This window comes from Ctenocephalides felis, unplaced genomic scaffold, assembly GCF_003426905.1.
Source record: "Ctenocephalides felis isolate EL2017-DRISC unplaced genomic scaffold, ASM342690v1 CF-g0.4_SCAFFOLD_03571, whole genome shotgun sequence".
In the NCBI taxonomy this organism is placed as follows: domain Eukaryota; kingdom Metazoa; phylum Arthropoda; class Insecta; order Siphonaptera; family Pulicidae; genus Ctenocephalides; species Ctenocephalides felis.
Genome location: NW_020539725.1, coordinates 68,427,362 through 68,448,368, shown reverse-complemented (window position 1 = coordinate 68,448,368; position 21,007 = coordinate 68,427,362). Strand labels below are relative to the sequence as shown.

General features: G+C 30.3%; 1 pseudogene; it reads right to left on the bottom strand.

The window, feature by feature from the left end:
- Positions 1 to 10: 10 nt before the first annotated feature.
- Positions 11 to 20,800, bottom strand: LOC113386620 (annotated as a pseudogene).
- Between the last annotated feature and the right edge of the window lie 207 nt (positions 20,801 to 21,007).

Sequence of the window (21,007 nt, the reverse complement as noted above, 5' to 3'; positions counted from 1 at the left end):
TTCTTCAATGTTATTGTATGATGATTGTTGTTGTTACTATTAATATTTCATTGTAACTTCTTGATGTTGCATATTCGTCGGTGAAAATTCCACCGACCGGTTCAACTGCAACGTAAGAAGCTGAGAAACCTTTGAGAACCATTGTGTCGTCTGTATGGAAACGAATTAGGAGGGCTTCATTTCCTGAAATTATTTCTGATGGAGTCTGTAAAAAAAATAAGAAAATATGAAATGAAAATTTGAAGTTATTTGAACATTCCAACGGGTATTTTTACCCGCCCCGCTTAGATTGTGTTAAATTTTCATTTATCATTGCTTACCGTTTGCCGCAGAATTTTCCAAATGATGATGCAGCATTATCGTCCAATCCATTAAAAACTTCAACAAAGTCATAAGCACATTGGCGTTCGTCTTCCAAATCGAAACGTAAGAAATTTAGTTGCACACTTTTGCCAATGGGTGCTTCTAAAGTCCATTCGCAATCTGCTCTATTTGCGTAGTCGTGGTCACCGTACTTGGCGTGAGAGTAAAGATGTTTTACTTCAGATGTCACTTGTAAATGCCCGCCGCAAGCTGGAAATATAATTTTTTTATTAAATTTCAGAAGTAATAATAGCTTAGTTTTATGTTTTCTTGACGTTTCAAGTCATTCTGAATCGATTGAGACCAAATTTGAAAAATGTTCATTCATTTTCAATGTAATAAAGAATGAAATGAATGCTATAGTATTCAAATTTGGATGTTAACTATTTCTGAAATTAATTTTGAGAGAGTTTGAGAGAGTTTTTGGTAAAGAATGCGAATTGCTAATTTTATATTTTCTCGACGTTTTAAGCCTTTCGAATCGAATGAGACCAAATTTGGAAAAAGTATGTGTGTGTGAACAGATTTTTTGCCGTAAATCGACGTTTTCTCAAAAACGGCTGGACTGATTTAAAAAATGTAAAAGCCATTCGATACATCTTAATGAGGACTAGTGTTTATCAATTTTGCGCGACTATCAGCCAAGCCGTTTCTTTGCGATTTGCTAAAAAAAAATTCGTCCACGTTTTGGCCCGCAATTCTGAATCGATTTTGAAAATTCAAAAACCGTTCGTAAGATGTTGGTTGGGAATCATACTGATTAATTTCTGGTAATGTTTTGCCGGGCCGTTTTTATGTAATTAACTGTTGATTTTTTTTTCGACGATTTTTATTAAACTTTTTTTGGCGATAGACATTATGGTCCTATAGAACATACTAAAATATTACGATCTTACTACAAGTCGTTTAATTTTAAAAATTCATCAAAGTTTGAAAAAATGAACAGAGTCAGTCAAAATTAGTCATTTCTCAAAAGCTGCTGAATCGATTTCAAAATTTTAAAAACCATTCGATGAAACTTCAGAAGCACTCGCATTGGCTAGTTTTTTTTACGATCAGCTAAGCCGGTTCTTTCGATGTAGCACAAATATGCAAGAATTTTCGTCCACGTTTTAACCAAAAAATCTGAATCGATTTTGAAAATTTAAAAACTATTTGAAATATATTATTGGGAAATTGTGCTCATTAGTTTTAAACATTGTTGGTTATTGAAAAGAATATATTGACTATTTTAATGAATCTTTATATAGAGATAGAGTACCTGGTCTTTATGAACATACTAAAATATTATAGTTCTACGAATAATGGTTTAATTATAAAAATTCATTAAAATTTGGAAAATTTGGCCTCGCTTTTTCTAAACACTCCGTATATGTATTTGGAACGTGTTTGTTTTTCAAAAATGTGTAATAAAAATTTTGTTCAAAATTGGCTCGGTATACTTATAAATCACTTAAAAATTATTATATTAATTTTTTACCGATTAAGTCGATTATTTACACAAGTTCATGTAACTTGTCTTAAGGCAAAATGCCACTTACAACTAGTCTAAATAAAATAATTACCTGTGGAATGTGTAGCAGAGAATCCAACCCTTTGGACAGACTGATCCGATTTAAATACCATGTACATTTGATTAGAATTTGCTAACACAGCATGTGGTAATTTGGATCCACAAAATCTTCCTAAGGTTGTACTATCAGGTCCTGGTCCATCGTAGATAGCGACATGGTCATATGCACATTCCTGAAAAAAAAAATCAAATTTGTAAAGAAACAAAAAATAGATAGACTCTAGAGAAATAGACTCTTCTCTATTACTCTTATTTATTATTCTGGATTAAGTATATTAGTATTTGACTCACTTAAATAAATTGTTAAAAATTCATAAAATAAGTCTGAAGAAATGAATTAGTGTTACCTGATGAGGTTCCAATTCGAAGCGATTGAACAGCAATCTGATGCGATGTCCTGGTGTAGTTGTAAAGTGCCAAACGCAGTCCTTCCGAGCTGGGTACAAATCTGGATAATTTGGACTGAAATCGAAAATATTGTTAACACAAAATTTAATCTTCAATTGGAATAAATTAGTCAAAACAATTGCTTTGGCCAGAATTGAACTTTTCAAAATATGTCAACTTTTAGATTAAATAATAATTGTTTCATTACAATCTCTACTAAGAACTACTACAATCTCTAATTTGGTAGTGAACTATCAATTACATTGAATTCCATAGAGTTTTTTTACCTATAAATGTTGCCTGTTGGTGCAGTAATTTCATATTTACAACCTCCTTCCTTGCAATCATGTCTATTATCATGAAGAGTAAATCCATTATGACAGGAGCAAACATAAGATCCTACTGTATTTCTACATTCGTGCTGACATCCTCCGTTGTTGGTCGCACACTCATCCTTATCTAATTAAAAAAATAATAATGACAACTTTTGGTAAAATTGAATTTTGTACATATATGTGACCATTATTTTACCTGTGAAGAAGACAGCAGCAAATCCTGATTTTTGCACACTATTGTCAGATGTGAATTCGATTCTCATGGCATTTTTTTCTGATGTCACCATCGGTGGCATTCGAGATCCGCAAAAAATTCCATGTTTTTTGTAAATGTCTTCACCCATTTTGCTGTGTACAGTTAAACTGTCGTATTCGCATTCCTGGGAAAAAAAATTTCAAGATATAAGTCATATGGATAGTACTGAGATGGGAGACTTCTTAGGAACACTAGGATCTTCGATACTAGATATTTATATCTGGCTGAAAAAAATATGTCCAATTTATATAATAGGATGGAAATGAAGCGTTTATTACTCTGAAACTTGGTTTATGAAAATACTAGATATTTTTATATTTACCTGCTGGTACACGTTATTCCCCTCCAAATCAAAATGCGTAAAATTCAGTGTAATCCTATATTGAGGTGGTGCTAAAATTTCCCAAGCACAACTTTTGCTTGATGGGTACATTTCTGGAAAAGATGGTGACGTTATGGTACCATTGGCCGAATCGAAAATTCCACCACAAGCATCTGAAATAAATATTGAATTTTGATTTTAAATAATTAGTGTCATGTAGATATTATGTGCATTGAGAATTTTGATAATTTGTATGTGAATTGTCCAATACACTATTAAAAAATTTTATTCCATAAATTTTGTGGGTTAAAACCGACACAATTTATGTCTTTAACATATGAATCTTTTTACGTTTAGGAATAACACATTTAAATTTACTTATTAACGTGACATACTTATTAAAGTGTATTAAGTGTCATATTTTCCATCGTGGTTTTATTAAAACATGAAATTACTCTGAAACTCTCGAGTATTAATTGTGTTATTTTTTAAAACATACTCATCTTATTAGCCTTTTTAAATCTAATTGTATTAATTCTAAATCTTTATTAATTATTATTATCTTGGAACTCTAAATAATTTTTTTTAATTAACTTCTTAACTCATTTTCTTATCTTTTAAATCTAATTGTATCAACTCTAAATTGTTCTAAAAAAAATTTATTAAATATGTAGAGTTTATTTTGCGAAATTGCAATTGCAAGTATAAAAGATTGTTAATATGTATATATATATATATATATATATATTTATTTATTTATTTATTTATTTATTTAAATATATAGCCCACAGATTTCTCCAAGAGGACTGAAAAATACAATTATTTGACATAATGAATAACAATTAAAATATACACAAAATTACAATATATAGTTAGTAACATAAAATGCTAAGATAAAATTTCATATAATGCAGAATGTAACAATAATATTTATAAACAGAAAATAATAAGATATTTGAAAGAAAATAAAAAGATTAACTTGTGCAGATGGAGATTATTTGATTAGGTGATGTGTTGTGAATGTCTATTTCATTATTAATTAAGTTAAAGTTAGAGGACATTAGTAAAATTGGCGAATTTAAGAGAGAATTAGATTTAGGGGTGGGATAATTGAAAAATAATTGTGAACGCGAAGATAGCCTTGGAACATTAAAGGATAGTTGATTGAGAATAAGAGGACAGTCTATAGAATTATTGCAAAGCTTAAATAAGAACATAATTGTACAGATAAATCGACGTGAGGCAAAGGAAGGAATACCAAATTCTTTTAGTAAAGTGTTGTGGTCAAAGCCACGTTCAGGGTAAATTTTATATGTTTTATAATAAAGGTATTTCAGAAATTTTCGCTGAACCTTCTCTATCGCATCAGAGTTGTTGATATGATGAGGATACCAAATAATCGAACCGCATTCTAATTTTGAACGTACAATAGAATAGTACATGCAAAGAAGTGCATTGGTAGACTTAAATTGTTTACAATTTCTTAGTATCAAACCTAAAGATTGATGTGCTCTATTGCAAATATCAGTAACATGATCTGTGAAAAACAAACCAGAATCAAATAGAACACCTAAATCGGAAATTTTATTACATCTATCAATGCTGGTGTTAGAAATTTTATAATCAAAAAGTATTGGAACGCGCTTATGTGTAAAACTAAGAATCTTGCACTTTGATATATTTAGATGTAATTTGTTATAGATACACCAAGATTGGAAAAGGTCAAGTTGAGACTGTAATAATAAGCAGTCATCAATAGAATTTATTTTGAGATATAGTTTCAGATCATCTGCAAATAATAAATGTGGACAGGTAATAGTATCAGAAATGTCATTAATAAAAATAATAAATAATAGTGGACCAAGAATGGATCCCTGAGGAACTCCTGAACTAATATTTTCAATCTTGCTCAAGAATCCATTAAGAAAGACAAACTGCTTGCGATTATGAAGATAACTTTTGAAAAAGTGAATAAGTGAAGAATTAAGACCAATCTTAGATAATTTAGTAAGGAGAATGTTATGATCAATTTTATCAAAAGCTTTACTGAAATCAGTGTAAATAACGTCAACTTGTCCATTGATGTCAAGATTCTCAGCTATATATTGTTTAATACAAATTAAATTTGTTATCGTTGAACGGGCAGGCATGAAACCATGTTGATTAATAGAAATTAAAGTTCTAACAGAAGGAATTAGTTCTCTATAAATAATTTTTTCAAATACCTTAGCAAAGTTTGATAATAATGATATCGGCCTGTAATTAGTAATGTTTGATGTAACACCTTGTTTAAAAGTTGGAACTAATCGTGCAATTTTCCAACAATTTGGAAAAGTGTTTGTACGCAAAGATAGATTAAATAAAAATGCAAGTGGATCAGATAGAGTAGATGAGCAATCACGTATAAAGAAAGATGGAATACCATCGAAACCAAATATTTTGGAGTTCTTAAAACTTGCAATTGCATGTTGCACAGTACTAGAATCAATTTCACCTATATCAATCATGATTCTATCATTATGATCAAATAAAATGGGTATGTCAAGTTTAGGCTGATAAACACTAATAAAGTAAGAATTAAATGCATCAACAATAGCATCAGGAGAATCATAATATTTGTCTAGATAGCACAATCTATTAGGAATAATATTAGAAGCAGTTTTATTACGCAAAAAAGACCAAAATATTTAGGATTAAGCGATAGAGAATTTTCAACGTCAATAATATATGAATTATAGGCATCTTTCATAAGTATTTTTATTAATTTCCTGTACAATTAAAATTTTCATAATAGAAAGTGATATTGGTTAACTTGTATTTATTATGATAGTATTTCTTCATACGGAGGTTTCTAATAATATCAGAATTAAACCAAGGCTTAAATTTATTGGAAGAAAATTTCTTTGTTTTAGGAACAAATTTATCTAATAAGCTATAAATTGTAGCGTAAAAAAGATCACATGCATCATTAATGTCAGAACATGTATACAAAGAACTCCACGATGTATTTAAAATTTCCCTGTAAAGATTAAGATAATCCGCTTTGTGGAAATTGTAATGATAGTTATTTTTATTAAATTGCAAAGTATTGGGTGTGGAAAAAGAAGATGTAAGGGAAACAGAAATATAAAGAGCAGGTATATATATTTATACATATATATTCTTATTTATATTTTTACTTCGCAATTTTAATTTTCCTTGATACTAATTTAACGCTCTCCAAGAAGGTCTGATTAATTAAAAACATTATATGGGTCAATTGCACAGTAACAGCCTCTAATTTAATTATAAAAAACAATATAATTATACCGAAGAAATTCAAATTTACGAACGCACTTTGCATTTAAATTTCATACACATTCATTAAAATGATTTTAATGAAATATGTTGGAGCATTTATAACATTTATAATAAAATAAATCCTCATAAAATAAACTTGATTTTCGATGGAAAGTTTCCCAATTTATAAAAAAAAGTATTATGACGAGAAGTATATTCTACAAGCTCTTAAATAGTTAAATCAATTATAAGCAATTTTTTAATATATTAATCAAGTTCTTTATTTGGTGTCATTGAATTATATTAGTTTGTTTTACGGATCTATTAATATATTTATATATTTATTTTCAAACCTTAGTAATTATTCTAAATTTGATGAAAATATGGATTCAAATATTATATTCCAACTCAGATTTTTCTTCAAATAATTTTATAATTACCTTCACAAGTTTTTCCATCAGAATGCAATTCAAAACCAATATTGCAAGAACATTCATATGATCCTAGAGTATTGATACATTCATGTTGACAACCATGGTCGACCTAAAAAAAAATTTAGTGAATTTACTTAGAATTAATATTTAATAGTTCATTGAAATAATTTTAATCATATTTTTTTGAAGTAAAACTTCTTGATTTTATTTACCTGTTCACATTCATCGTACTCCTTCATGAAAATAGCAGAAAATCCAGCTTTTTGAACTGAACTGTCCGAAACGAATTTCACCAAAAGTTTATTAGAAGTTGACCTGAAAGTAATTGAAAATTTTATTATTTAATTCGACTCACATCTTACATAATACCAATTATGTTGTTTATATTACTGAAAACTGTCGAATTACTTCTACCGTAAAAGTTCTAAAGTTTACTACGTCAACTCTTTTTACAAAATATACCTATAACTACTTATCACATTATTATCAAACAGTTATTATTAACACTAATTTATAAATTACATCATCTACTATCAACTAACTAAAAACCAAAAAAAAAAACTCTTGGTTTCTGCATTTTAGTGAGTAAATAAAAAATTGCTGCTTCCGAAAACAGTTGCCCGAGTTTTAAATTATTCTTAAAGTTCATGAATTATCTCAAACCATTTTTCATTTGTCTTATTCGCATTTTAATTTTAAAAAAACCTGGTACTGATTTATGGCATTCTAATATTCTAATCTATATTAGCAGTGCTAATACACGTTTTTTCTTTACCTAATATCTGGTGGTACACGATATCCACAAAAGACTCCAATAAGTCTACTATCCAAAGCATGTCCATCACGAACTTCCACATAATCATATACACAATTATCATGATTTTCTACTTCAAATGACTGGAACTTGAGAGCTACCTAAAAATCACATTACCATAATTAATATCAGATGAAAAATTGGTAGAACTTTATGCCTAAAATTACTACTTACTTGATAGTCTTCTGGAACTGTAAGTCTCCAAACGCATTCCTTACTTGGTTGGTAATCTTCTGGATAATTTGGAGATTCTAAATGACCACCAGCATCTAGGTCTAGTTCTCCACCACAGAGAGCTGGATAAAAATAACAGAAATATAAATCAATCAATCAAATTTCTTGTCAGATTGTTTTATGAATATTTTACCTTCATAACTGGCACTAAATCCTCGATGTCCGTTCTGTTTCTGTGATGTTACATAAGTCACCAGCATTCTGCTTCCAGTTGACACAACTGCATCTGTTATTCTTCCACTTCCACAAAATCTTCCCAAAGGTGGTGACTTGTAATAGTAACTGAAAAAAAAAAACTTTTGTAAGTCTATTATACAAAACTATTTCATAATAAAGGGTAAATTAAATTGGGCGACAGCGCTATCACAAAATTATATGCCACGTTGTTAATTTTTTAAGAGGTATTTTTTTCGTTGTTAGTTTTTTTGGTTTTGAGCACTGTTTTTTACTTTACGATACCTGAATATATTTTTTTAGTATACACTATTCAATTAGAAATTAGATTCTACAGTTTCTAATGACATAGCCCCTAGTATAACTTAAATGTGATTGGGGTAAAAAGTAACACTTGAACCTAAGAAAGGAGTGAACATTGATGAGAATGATTTAAAACATTTATTATTATTTTCTTACCCGTCTCGTATTTCCAAATAGTCAGTTCTGCAATTGTCTGATTTGAATACGTCTAAATCAGTAACGTTCAGGACAATTCTTTCACCATGAGTTGCAGTAATCCGCCACTCGCAGCGTTGCTGATCGACTCCTGGTGGGTTCAGGTGAATTGGATATGAAGGTGAAGTGAAAGCTGCTGCATTTTCTTGCAAAGTTTGACCACAACCTGGAAATTATAAAAAATACGTAATAAGAGAAAGACTTAAGATAAAAGAAAGTTTTATGAATAACAATTAATGCTCAATATTTAATGTGAGGAAGTTGAAATGAAGTTGGACGTTGAACTTTTCGACGCAAATGCAAATTAGGATATGTAATCGGTTCAGTATATTTTGACATTGGAAAAATCTTGAATGTAAAAACTTTAAATATCAGTGACATCAATATATGGAATGGAAAATCTCCTAAAACCAAGAATGTAAATTTGGTTCAAATTATTCATTGGCACAATACGGATTTTCAAGTGTAAAAATATTTGGACAAGGATATTCATATTTCTTTAATAAATAAATTGGAGTAGGCAAAATTTTGAATGTGAAAAGTCTTAAATGGATTTTTGTTTTATTTTATCTTCCCAATTTACTAACTTTGTATTTTCTGTATTCTCGACGTTTTCAGTCATTCTGAATCGAAGGGGACCAAATTTGAAATATAAATTAGCGTAGGCAAAATTTTGAATGCCAAAAGTCTTAGATGGATAAAGATTACCATTGGTCAGTTCTGTGCGACGATCGCCATTTCTTTGTGATCAACAAAATAATGTAAAAAATTTCACAATTTTGAATCGATTTTTGACTTCGCCGACAATTTTTTTCAAAAACGGCTGGCCCGATTTCATAAATTTAAATTCCATTTGAGGTATCTCGACAAAGACCATCGTTGATCAGTTTTGTGCGACGATCGGTTAAGCCGTTTCTTTGTGATCAGCAAAACAATGTAAAAAAATTCCACCGCGTTTTAAGCCACAATTTTGAATCGATTTCAAAAATTCAAAAACTGTTCGAAAGATATTGGTTGGGATTCGTGCTGATTAGTTTTTGGTGAAAATTGGTCGGGACGTTTCTTCGTAATTAAATATTGAAAATAAATTCTTTGATGAAACTTTGTATTACGATGCGTTTTGTAGTCCAAAATAACATACTAAAATATTATAGGCCTATATTGAACAGTTGAATTATAAAAATTATCAAATTATAGAATTGCGTCCATTTATCACGTGATTGATTAACAAAAATAAATTATAATGAAAAAAGTTAATCACGTGATCGATTTTTGAGAATTTTTGGACCCTCCCATCCACGTGGTGATATTAAAATTACGCCCCCCCCCCCTCTTTTCTACCAAACATCACGTGCATTTTCAGTTACGAAAAAAAAGTAAAATTGTTGATTTTTTTTTTTGAAAATGTTTGGATTTTTAGAAGAAAATTCAGGTAAAAAATAGATACACGTGATATCTTACTAGACCTCTCCCTTCCCCATGTGATATTTTGTGATTTTTTGTCAAACCGGCCCTCCCTTTATATAATATATACATATTTAGATTCCTAGATAATTTCATAAGTTCTGATCTGTAAAGTTTCCTAACTTTATTTCTGTATCTTTTATCATACTTACTTGGACATTTATAAAGCAAATTAGTCTGTGCAATATCTCCTTCACTGAGTCTCAATCTTTGTCCAATTTCTGGTTTCTTCCTATTATTCAAAGCAGATTCAATAGGCAAAATAGTGTCCAAATAAGTTCCTTTAGAAAATGTATTTCTGGCATAATGCATTATGGAATCGTAATCGTAGGGAAGACCTAGAGAATTCACTTCTTCGTCTGTCAGTTTGTTGAAGTTGTATTCTTGACCTAGAAAGGAAAAATCAGATTACATTGAGAAATATACTAATAAACTGCCCATTTATTTCGGGGTCGATATTTTTTAAGACTAGATAAAGAATGAGTTGTTGAAATTTAAATAACAAAGGTAATGATATAGGCACTAAAAACTGGTATGCCCTTTGTAGTGCATATTTAGGAAACTGATATTGTACTTAATCCTATGAGAAAGGGTGCCGACACGTTTTAAACAGGAAAACCTAATCATAATAATTGCTTCATAATTTTAGAAGCACGTTTGTGATTGATATTTAAGTCTAGGATTAATTTATTTGAACCAAGATTTATTCAAAATTTTCCAACTATTTGAATGATTTGAAGCTAAATCGTTCTATTAACAATCAGGACATTTTTCAAATATATCTATTTTATTTACCTGACATAATATTTTCTCTAACGATCTGGACGTGATTTTCCCTATCAGGCCTGGTGTGTTCGTGCCAAAATCCAACAACATGACCCAATTCATGAACAACTATACCAAATTTGTCGCAATTTTTACCAATGGAAATTGCTTGTGGTCCATTTCCGCGTTTTCCCACGAAGGAACAACATCTGAAAAAATAGATATAAATTATTAGGAATATAGATATAATGTTTTTATTACTTTTGTTTTTGATTGAGTATATAGTTGGTTAGAAGTATGATTTATTATAACAATTATGCAAATATTTTGGCGATCGACTTCATAGAATGAAAGTTTTGTGTTCTCGAAAACATCATAAAAATCAATCATTTTTCTCGATGTGAACAAACTATCATAACAACATATGTAACAGATATGGTCAAGGATTTATGGAATACTTAATAAAACTACAAACTTCAAACTAGAGTGGTACAAAGCATTGTGCCTCAAGGCAAATTGCTGGAACTTTCCGAACCGAGATTTTTTTTTTTTTTTAAACTTTATAATTTTTTGAAAATTGAAAAAAAAAAGATTTTTGAAAAATTTAGATTTTCGTAACGAATGCCAAATATAATATAATATAAATTCCCGTAGGGTAAGTTATTGTAATGGGCCAAAAATCGGAATTGAAAATTTTTACATTTCTCAACGTTTTGAAGGTTTTTGAACATTTTGGCATACTTCAGAAAAAATGGATGTGTGTGTGTATGTGTATGTATGTATGTATGGATACAATTTTTCGTCCACCTTTTCGGGCGTACGGATCAACCGATTTGAATGGTTCAAAAAACATTTGATCCTATTGATAAGGAGATGTGCTGATTAGTTTTTGGCAAAGGCAGGTCCAGCCGTTACGGAGATACGGAGCAAAGAGCGCAGAAAATAGAAATCGAGTTTTTGAGAGAACGGAGCATCCGATTTGAATGAACTAAAAAACATTCAATTAGTAATGATTGGGAGAAGTGGTTATTAGTTTTTAGCAAAGGCAGGCGCAGCCATTTCGAAGATACGGAGCTAAATGTACAAAAAATGCTAGTTTTTGAGGGAACTAAGCGTCCGATTTAATTGATTCAAAGAACTTTCTGCTTGTGTTAACAAAATAATTGATTTTGGAAAAAAATGGAAGAAAGAGATGGAAGTTCCAGCAATTTGCCTTAAAGCACGATGCCACCCACCCCATTAGTTTCATAGGATTTTAATAAATACAAGGTTCATATATTTCATATAGTTCATATATTTATGCAACAAAAACACTCGTATAAAACGCTTTTCCCTCGTTCATGGAAATCAAATAACAACATGTCACAGTCGTGTATGAAATACGAGGCCATACATCAACCCCATAGAACACATATACCGGCGAGTCATTCAGGAAATTGGTTGCCTCTGAGACGATTGACCTATAAACGTGTCGGAGCGATTTCTAGGTAAACAAAAAGTTGAAAACTACGCCAACTCCCAACTCCAAACTTCCAACTCTCTTACTCTCCTCCTTCATAGTCATATCGGAAAGCACATAGTTTAGTTTTGCCATGAGGATAAGCGAAGATAAATGTATTTTCGAAGCTTAAAATAGATATAGAGCAGGGATGGTGGTGGACATTAATAGATAGATTTGGAAAACAGGCTGTAAGTAACTTGTTTGTTCGAAAATTGCAACTAATTATTCAAAATTTTATTGAATTTATATAATTCAACTAATTTTCGTAGGACTGTTCAGTGCATGAACTTTATCTTCATGTTTAATTTTATTACAAACGTCGAAACATTTTTTTAAGAAACTTAATAAATTATTTTGTGAAATATTAAGCATATGCTATAAGAATAAGATAATGACACGATTACATACATCATGTACGTAGTCCTTTATATTATAATTATTGGTGACTTTTTTTACACGACTATAAAGTTTTATAGACTGCTTTTTAGCTCATTTAATTTTTTGCTAATTCCAAAGAAATGGTTTGGCCGATCTTTTCGCAAACCTAATCGCGCTTCTTCTTATCGAGTTTATTCTAATGGAATCTAAATTTGTGAATTTAAAACTTTGACCTATCAAATCTCAAAAGCGACTCTTGATACAAAATTACACCATCAATTTTTTTAAACTTGACGATTTTTTAAAAATAAAGGGCTTATTGTAGGATCGTAATATTTTATTATGTTCTGTAGGACCATGATATCTATAAACATAAAAAGTTTCATAGAAAAAAAAATTTCTCAACAATTAATTATAAGAAAACGGCCCGGTAGATCATTTATCAAAAAATGATCAACGCGATTCTCAACCAATATCCTTCAAATTTTTAAAGTTTTTCAAGTTTTTGAATTTTTTTGAAATCGATTCAAGATTGTGAATCTAATCGTGGACGAAAATTTTTACACTTTCTTGCTAATTACAAAAAAACGACTTGGCTGATCGTCAAACAAAACTGACCTGCGTTAGTCCTTATTGAGTTACGTCGAATGGCTTTTAATTTTTTGAAATTGATCAATCTGTTTTTGAGAAATCGACGATGAAGGGTTAAAATCGGCTCACACACACACACAAACATACTTTTCCCAAATTTCATTTTATTCAGAATAACTTCAAATATCTTAAATACTTAAAATTAGCAAATGGATTTTTTTTTTTTTAAAAAAAAACAATATTCTCCTTCGGGAAGGTAAAAATTTCTTCGAAGATTTAATTAAATTTTCGGGGATACCGAGGATAAATTTTAACTTAGTGGCATATTTTGTCTATATATAATTGCATGAACATAACATCACGACTTAAAAATTGAGATTTAGTTATTTATATGTAAAAATTTTCATAATAACATTTTAAATGGGTCTAATACTTCTTAGAAACAAATCAGTTACACAATACCCATGTGTCGATTATATGCACAGAGATCCATTCTTATTTCCTAGATTCTAGAAAAGTATATTGAAATATTGATTGTATTCAATTTTGTAATTTCGTAACATCTGAGAGAGATTAACATTTTAAACAATTAAAACATTTTCCAAAAAACAAATTATTCTATGATATATTATAAGGGTTTGATCGATTATTTTAAAAGATGAAAAATATTGTTGGCATAATTGCTTTTTTTTATTATTTGAGTTTTAATATAAATTGTATACATCTCAGACAGGCAGAAGTGTCTGGTATGAAAGATCTACAAAATATCTATACAAAGTAAATAATTGCTTACTTTTTCTAACTATGAAAATAGATAATAATTTCAGAAACTTACAGAAAATGCTTAAAATTTTCATCCAAAAGTAGGATTCACAAACGTTTGTTTCGTAATTCATTTTTCGTATAACTTTTATTTACAATTCCGCTATTTACTAGTTTGCACATAAACTAATACCAAAATAAAATAATCACTATCATATATCCCCTGACAATCTACTAAATCTACAAACCAAATAGCATAACAAATTAATCTGACACACGTGTCATAATTTTTCCGTTCAATTCCAGTGGCGTGCGCACTATCCTACCTAAATGCTAACTAAATCAGTTTGCATGTATATTCCCCATTGCAAATGTGCAATGTGCAATGTGAAATATCTGTCTGTACATGATGCATTTGGATTAATTGATATGGAAATCTAAATGAATGAGCTGTCAGAATATCGGTACACTGATTATACTGGAATCGACGTTGATGGAAAATGAGATATGGGATAAATGTGAAAAATTGAGTTATAAATTGGCATTGGCATATTTGTAAATAAATATGTATATATATGTATGTATATCTATATTACTATTACTCACCCGCATGGTCGTTCAGTGAACAAAATAAAATTAGGATGCTCCACAGGATTTCTCTCAACAAATTTAACGCAAGTAAAATTTTCCCAATGTCTCATGGCTTGTTTAAATAAAGCCTTATGCTGACCACTAAAATTTCCATCGATTTCGTATGGAATCACCCCATTGTCCCAAACTCTTTCCTTTCGGGCAGTTGCAGCCCTTGTGGCCCTTCGATGCTCTTGTTGATAATCCTTGTTATGACCAGTGGGTTGCTCCTCGAAGAGGATTTCGTCTTCTAAAAAGTGGTTACGAGAGGAACGTTGGGAGGATCCTGAATCTTAAAACATTTTATCATTACTGAAAGTGCATAATAATATTGTTACGCTAATTACGTTAATATTTTACATACCTTTGGTGTTTTCATAAAACGGTTGATCTTGAAACAAGATTTCATCCTCCAGTTGCTTCTGAACTTTTTGTTTATTCTCAGTTTCCAAATCTTCAACTTTCTTCTGCATATCTTCAGACATTGGCACAATTTTCCTATTTCTGTTCTTCTTCCTCTTACCAACTTTTGTCTTCACTGGTATTACATAATCTTCACCTAAAAGTGGGTCTTCGTTTTTGTGTTTTTTGCCTTTGGATGTCTTAAGTTCTTGTTTATAAGCCGGTGTCACGCCTAATTTTTTTGAGTGGTCTTTATGTTTTTTTCGCAAATTTTTGCGTCTTGGAATTGGTCTGGTTTCTGAAATTGCGATGTCACCTTCTATGATAAGAGGTTCGGTGGCTGATTCTTCTTTTTTTGGTTTGCGGTCACTAAAAAAAAGATTAATTTACAATTTGTAGATTTAGGGCCAATTCTCTGATAAAATAGAAATGTTATGGTAACGTTAGATTATGGGTATATGTTCGTATGAGTTGGTAGTAACAAACTGTCAAGAAAGCTATGTATTAGCTGTGCGATCAGGCGTTTTACACATAAAACCTAACTTCATGTTTGTGTTATCAATGGCACATCAAAAAGTGCACAATGATAAAATTATTGATGTTTATGTGTTTTATAGGTTAGATTTGATGTTATTTATATACTTAGTAGAAGAATATTATGTTAAAATTAGAGTACAGTTGCTTAAGTCGTACCACCAAAAGAGATAATGTTTTAATATTTAATGCAAATAAATTGAAAGAAATTTTTTTGAGTTTATTGAATCTTAATTTAGTTGAATAAAAATAAGAATTTCTGAAAAAATAACATTATTAAAATAGGGTTTCTAAGTCAAAAATGTGCTTTCGGTACTGTTAAGACACCTAGTTGCTTAAGTCGAACCTACAACTGAAAAACTATATAAAATTATGTTTGATCAGGTTTAGGTCCATTAATCACATGAGGTTTTTAGGGGAAGGGGGGGTTTGACAAAAAATTACGAAATATCACATGGAGAAGGGAGGGGTATAGTAAGAAATCACGTTTCTTTATTTTTTACCTCAATTGTTTTAAAAAAATCCAAGCATTTTCAAAAAAAATCATAAATGTGTAAATAATATTTAAAATTTTTCTCGTTACTAAAAATACACGTAATGTTTGGTGGGGGAGGGGGTAATTTTAATTATAACCATGCATCACTAAAAATCACACAAAAATCCTTAGAAAATCGATCACGTGATTAATGTACGCCCCCTCAGTTATTTGTTACCAAATCAAAAATAATTATCAAAATAATACATAAAATAAAATAATAATTTTAAACGTAACAAATGTTCTTAAAATAAAATTTTTGGGGGCTAAGATTGGAGATAGAACTACTCATCAAATAGCAGTCTTTAAAGGTAAAATCCACTTCATGCTATCCAATTTGAGTAAATTTTTAAAAAAAGTCGTAAAATTTATTAAACCGGTACGAGTAAGAAATTTTGCACAGGTACGACTTAAGCTGCAAAATATTTCTATGGTTGTAATTAAAATTTCTGACATAACCTGAACTACCTTTTAAATATACTTAAACGAAGGAAGAAATGTTACATTCTAGTCCTAACTCAGTCAAAAATAATAATAAGAACTTTACTAAAAGCTAACTTTCTAATTGTTTCTAAATCTACTCAAATTAAATTAAAGAAACCAGATAATGCGCAATTTATAATTATCAAACGAAAAATAACCTGGGTACGATTTAAGCAACTTTACCCTACGTGAAAAACCTATATAATATAGACCTTACTTTATAACGTAGAAATATAAGAATTAATAGAAAGATATTTCTATGTTTTATGAAAATGTATTAGAATATATCATTATTAAAATCTATACAAATTGTCATGACATGAATATTCATTTCTATCAAATTCCAAGGCTCCTTGATTCCCACATATATTTCTATAATGGTAACTTTCATTTTTTGAAATTTGTATGTTTTCTAGGTTTCATATCTAAAACGCCTGACTGCACAGCAAAATTTTGACAGCTTTTTGACAATTCGTTACTACCAACTCATACGAAGATAGACCCATAACATAACATTCCCATAACATTTTAATTTTATTGTACTATTTGTCCTTATATTATAGAACAAGTTATTTAATTTTATTCCACCTACTAGATTACTGAGACGAAAAAATTTGTCTAACCTTCTTCTCGTACCATGACGTCTCTTTCTAGGCTGATTTTCATTTGAGGATGCTGTTAAAACTCCAGGTCTTTCCAAAGGGCCTGTGTCACTAAATCTTCTTGGTTCAGTTGTCCTAGGAATAGTTTCTGTCGTAGGCTGGATGATGATTTCACGTTTTTGTTGAAGATTTCCATTGGCATCACCTGGAATGGAGAAACTATTTATACATTTGCAATTACAGAACATACAAATGCTCTTTGATTTAACAAGATTGAAGGCATAATTTTTTCATAAAATATGTTATTCTCCTTACCAGTGATTTCTCTACTATTACTCTGAACCTTCCCAATTTTTTCAGCAGGTTCGACATCTCGTCCTCTGGTTCCAACAATCAGATCCAAATTTTGCAATTTCAAAAGATTTGCCTTGCTCATGTTTATTGCCAAAACACCATTTTGTTCCAGAGCACTGGAATCATTTATAGTTTTTCCTTCGATTTCTGAAGGAGGTTTAGTCGACGATTGCTGATTTGTTGATTTTGTGGAAGACGTCAGTCGATTATTTTTAGAGGAAGTTGTGTAAGAATTGGCGACGTAGATTTCTGCATTGTTGAATCCGTGAATTGTTTTGTAAGGACGGATGTTAATTGCCTTAGATTCCTGAAAAGGATAAGGGTCAGAGGTAAATTGAGTTTGGATTTGTAGTCACTTTGAGGAATGGCACTGATGAAGAAATAATAAATCCGTGAATTGTTTTTTTATAAAATAGAAATTATTTCTTTGTATAATAATTTCAATGAAGGTAGTGGTAGAAACTGATAACAAAATTTAGGTTTGCTTTACAACAGAGCCATATGAATTTTTTTCAGATTCCTTACATATAATACATTGAAAATAAAATAATTTTATTAAATTATTTTATTAAAGCAATATAACTTAAACTGATTTTTTATCTCTTACCCTTGATGTCAAGGCAGGATCATTGATCTTCCTAGATGGTCCTACCGAACCAGGTTGCTTAGCCCTTTTTCTGAATAATTCAGGAAGACCTTCTTCCTCAACTTGTAGACCTTCATGGAAGACTTCTTGCTTCAATCTTTCCAATTCTCTCTGCAAAGTTTCGTTTATTTTTTTGGCGTTCAGTTCTGTTTCGTACTTTACATCTGGTAAGGCTATGTCACCGAGAAAACCACCTGAAATTAAAAAAAAAATTTAAGTATTACTTTATTGAATAACAGATTTTTTTTGTCATAAATATATAAATTTTACTCTACAAAATGCACAAACGTCAAATGGCAATTCTGTCATAAGTGCAACTTTTTGGTGTCTCTTTGATAACACATGGGTGAAGTTAAGTTTTATATGTAAATTGCCTGATTGTACTGCAAATACATAGCTTTTTGACAATTTTGACTACCAATTCATATGTATATAGGCCCGTAATATAGTGTTACCATAACATTTCTATTTCACCTGAGAATTTGCCCCCAAGTTTATATACAACCAAGTTTTGTTGCCAAAAAAAATTATTCCCGATTCGCATTTACTGTAAAAGAGCATTACAAATTGCAAGTTGCAAAGTTGCAAGTTTCTCAATTAAAACATAAATAAAACAATTCGAACTTAATTCGTTTGTTGGCCGCAAACAATGAATGTAAAACTCCATCTGAATGTTTAATTTCGGTTCCTGATCTATTTATGTTTCTTAATGAGAAACAAACAAATCGGTTTGTAAGTAATATAAAAGGATGTAACTTTAGTTAATTACTGGGTGATGGGCAAAAATAAATACGAGGGAAATAATGAAATAATATAATCGAATAACGTAATTTCTTAGATTTATCGAAGTTTCAAATCATTCTCATAGTTTGACACGAAAATTGGAATTTTTAGCCAAAAGTTGACCTGTCGACGTTTTTTCAAAAACGGATGTACCGTTTTCAAAAATTTAACTCACTCACTCTTTAACTTAAATATTCTTGAAATTACCAGTATTTTTTTTTAAATATTATTAAATCTTATGCTTTTTCTTATAATTTGAGATCTAACTCTATTGGGTCACAGTTAGAATTTGAACGTTACCAGTATTATTTTTTAAATATTATTAAATGTTATACTTTTTCTTATAATTTGGGATCTAACTCTATTGGGTCACAGTTAAAATTTGAACGTTACCAGTATTATTTTTTAAATATTATTAAATCTTATACTTTTTCTTATAATTTGCGATCTAACTCTATTGGGTCACAGTTCAGATGTTGACGCGCTTGGGAAAACCCTTGTAAATAATGTCTCGTAATCGAATATATATTTATATTAAACTGTTTACTGCTTCTTAAAATTAAAATTTTTTTCTACATACACTTAAATCTTATACTTTTCCTTTAATTTGGCATCTATTTCTATCAGGTCATAGGTCAGATGTCCACGCGCGTTTGACAAGGACATTTCGAACGTTGAATCATAAATCGACACTTTATCGGTTTAATGTTTACATAAAATAATAGATAATCTGGGATTTTATACTTGTATAAAAATGAAATTAAAGTAATGGAAACAAAATGTATAATTATAAAGACAAAATTAATCCGCGAAAATGCTAAACTTATAGGCGTCAAGTTTGTTAGAGTCCATTAAATGATTCCTTACTGGCTACATGCAAAAGACGCCCAGCTAGGCAAAAAGAATTATTTATAATTTTTAGTACAAAAATAGATTTTTATTATCATCTTAATATGGATTTTTGCTATCCACTATAGACACTTAAGTAAATATTTATTATCATTTAAGAGTTCGAGCTTCCGCATTTCTAAACCGAATATTTCTATTACAATTTTCTTCTTCCCAATTTTATTTTATTATCGATTTGACACATCAGAACTATTACAAAACTTCATCAGCAGACACAATGGAACCACTATGTAACATATTTATCAACTCCTATGTTGACAGGAAAAAGTCCAAACTTGATAAATCATTGCTCGTATCTATCCTACTACACACACTATTATTTATTATAAAGTTGAGTTTATTTTGCAACTCATTTTCTAATTAAACTTTCACAATGATTCGATGCTGAACTTTCAGAGTTTGCAATTACCTGAATTTGTAGTTGGATTTTTTGTACTGGGAAAATAAACGTCGATAAGGGGAGGAATGATTTATTTGTACAGTAGATATTCTTTATCTACTGTACTTTTCGTTATTATTTAAAATAACAACTAGTTCTACTCAAAATGATAAATATGCTCCAAATATTTATACAAACTATTTTGGCCCATCAACTCTATATATTTCCCATTACACATTACCAATGAGTTTCCTACCCCGACCCCCATAATTATTTGACCATCGTTCCCCCCCCCCCCGCCGCTTTTCAAATATAGATTAATGTTTGATCGTGTTAAATGGGGTGTCCTAAAGGTGCTCCATTGCACTGTAATGATCCCGAATCAAATCAACACGAACTCCGGTGGCCCCCATTTCCAAATACACGCGCCCCCAACTCTCGGTGATGCAGTCATCAAAATCTCATTCCTGTAAGTACTCACACCAACCCCCCAAATGAAAATGATATCATCCACTGGCTTGGTTGGCGGATGGCCCCAAAATCGTGTTACCTCTCGAATGAATTCAATCCCGGCAGCTGAATCACACCATTGGAGGGACAGAGGGGCATTGGATTATTTT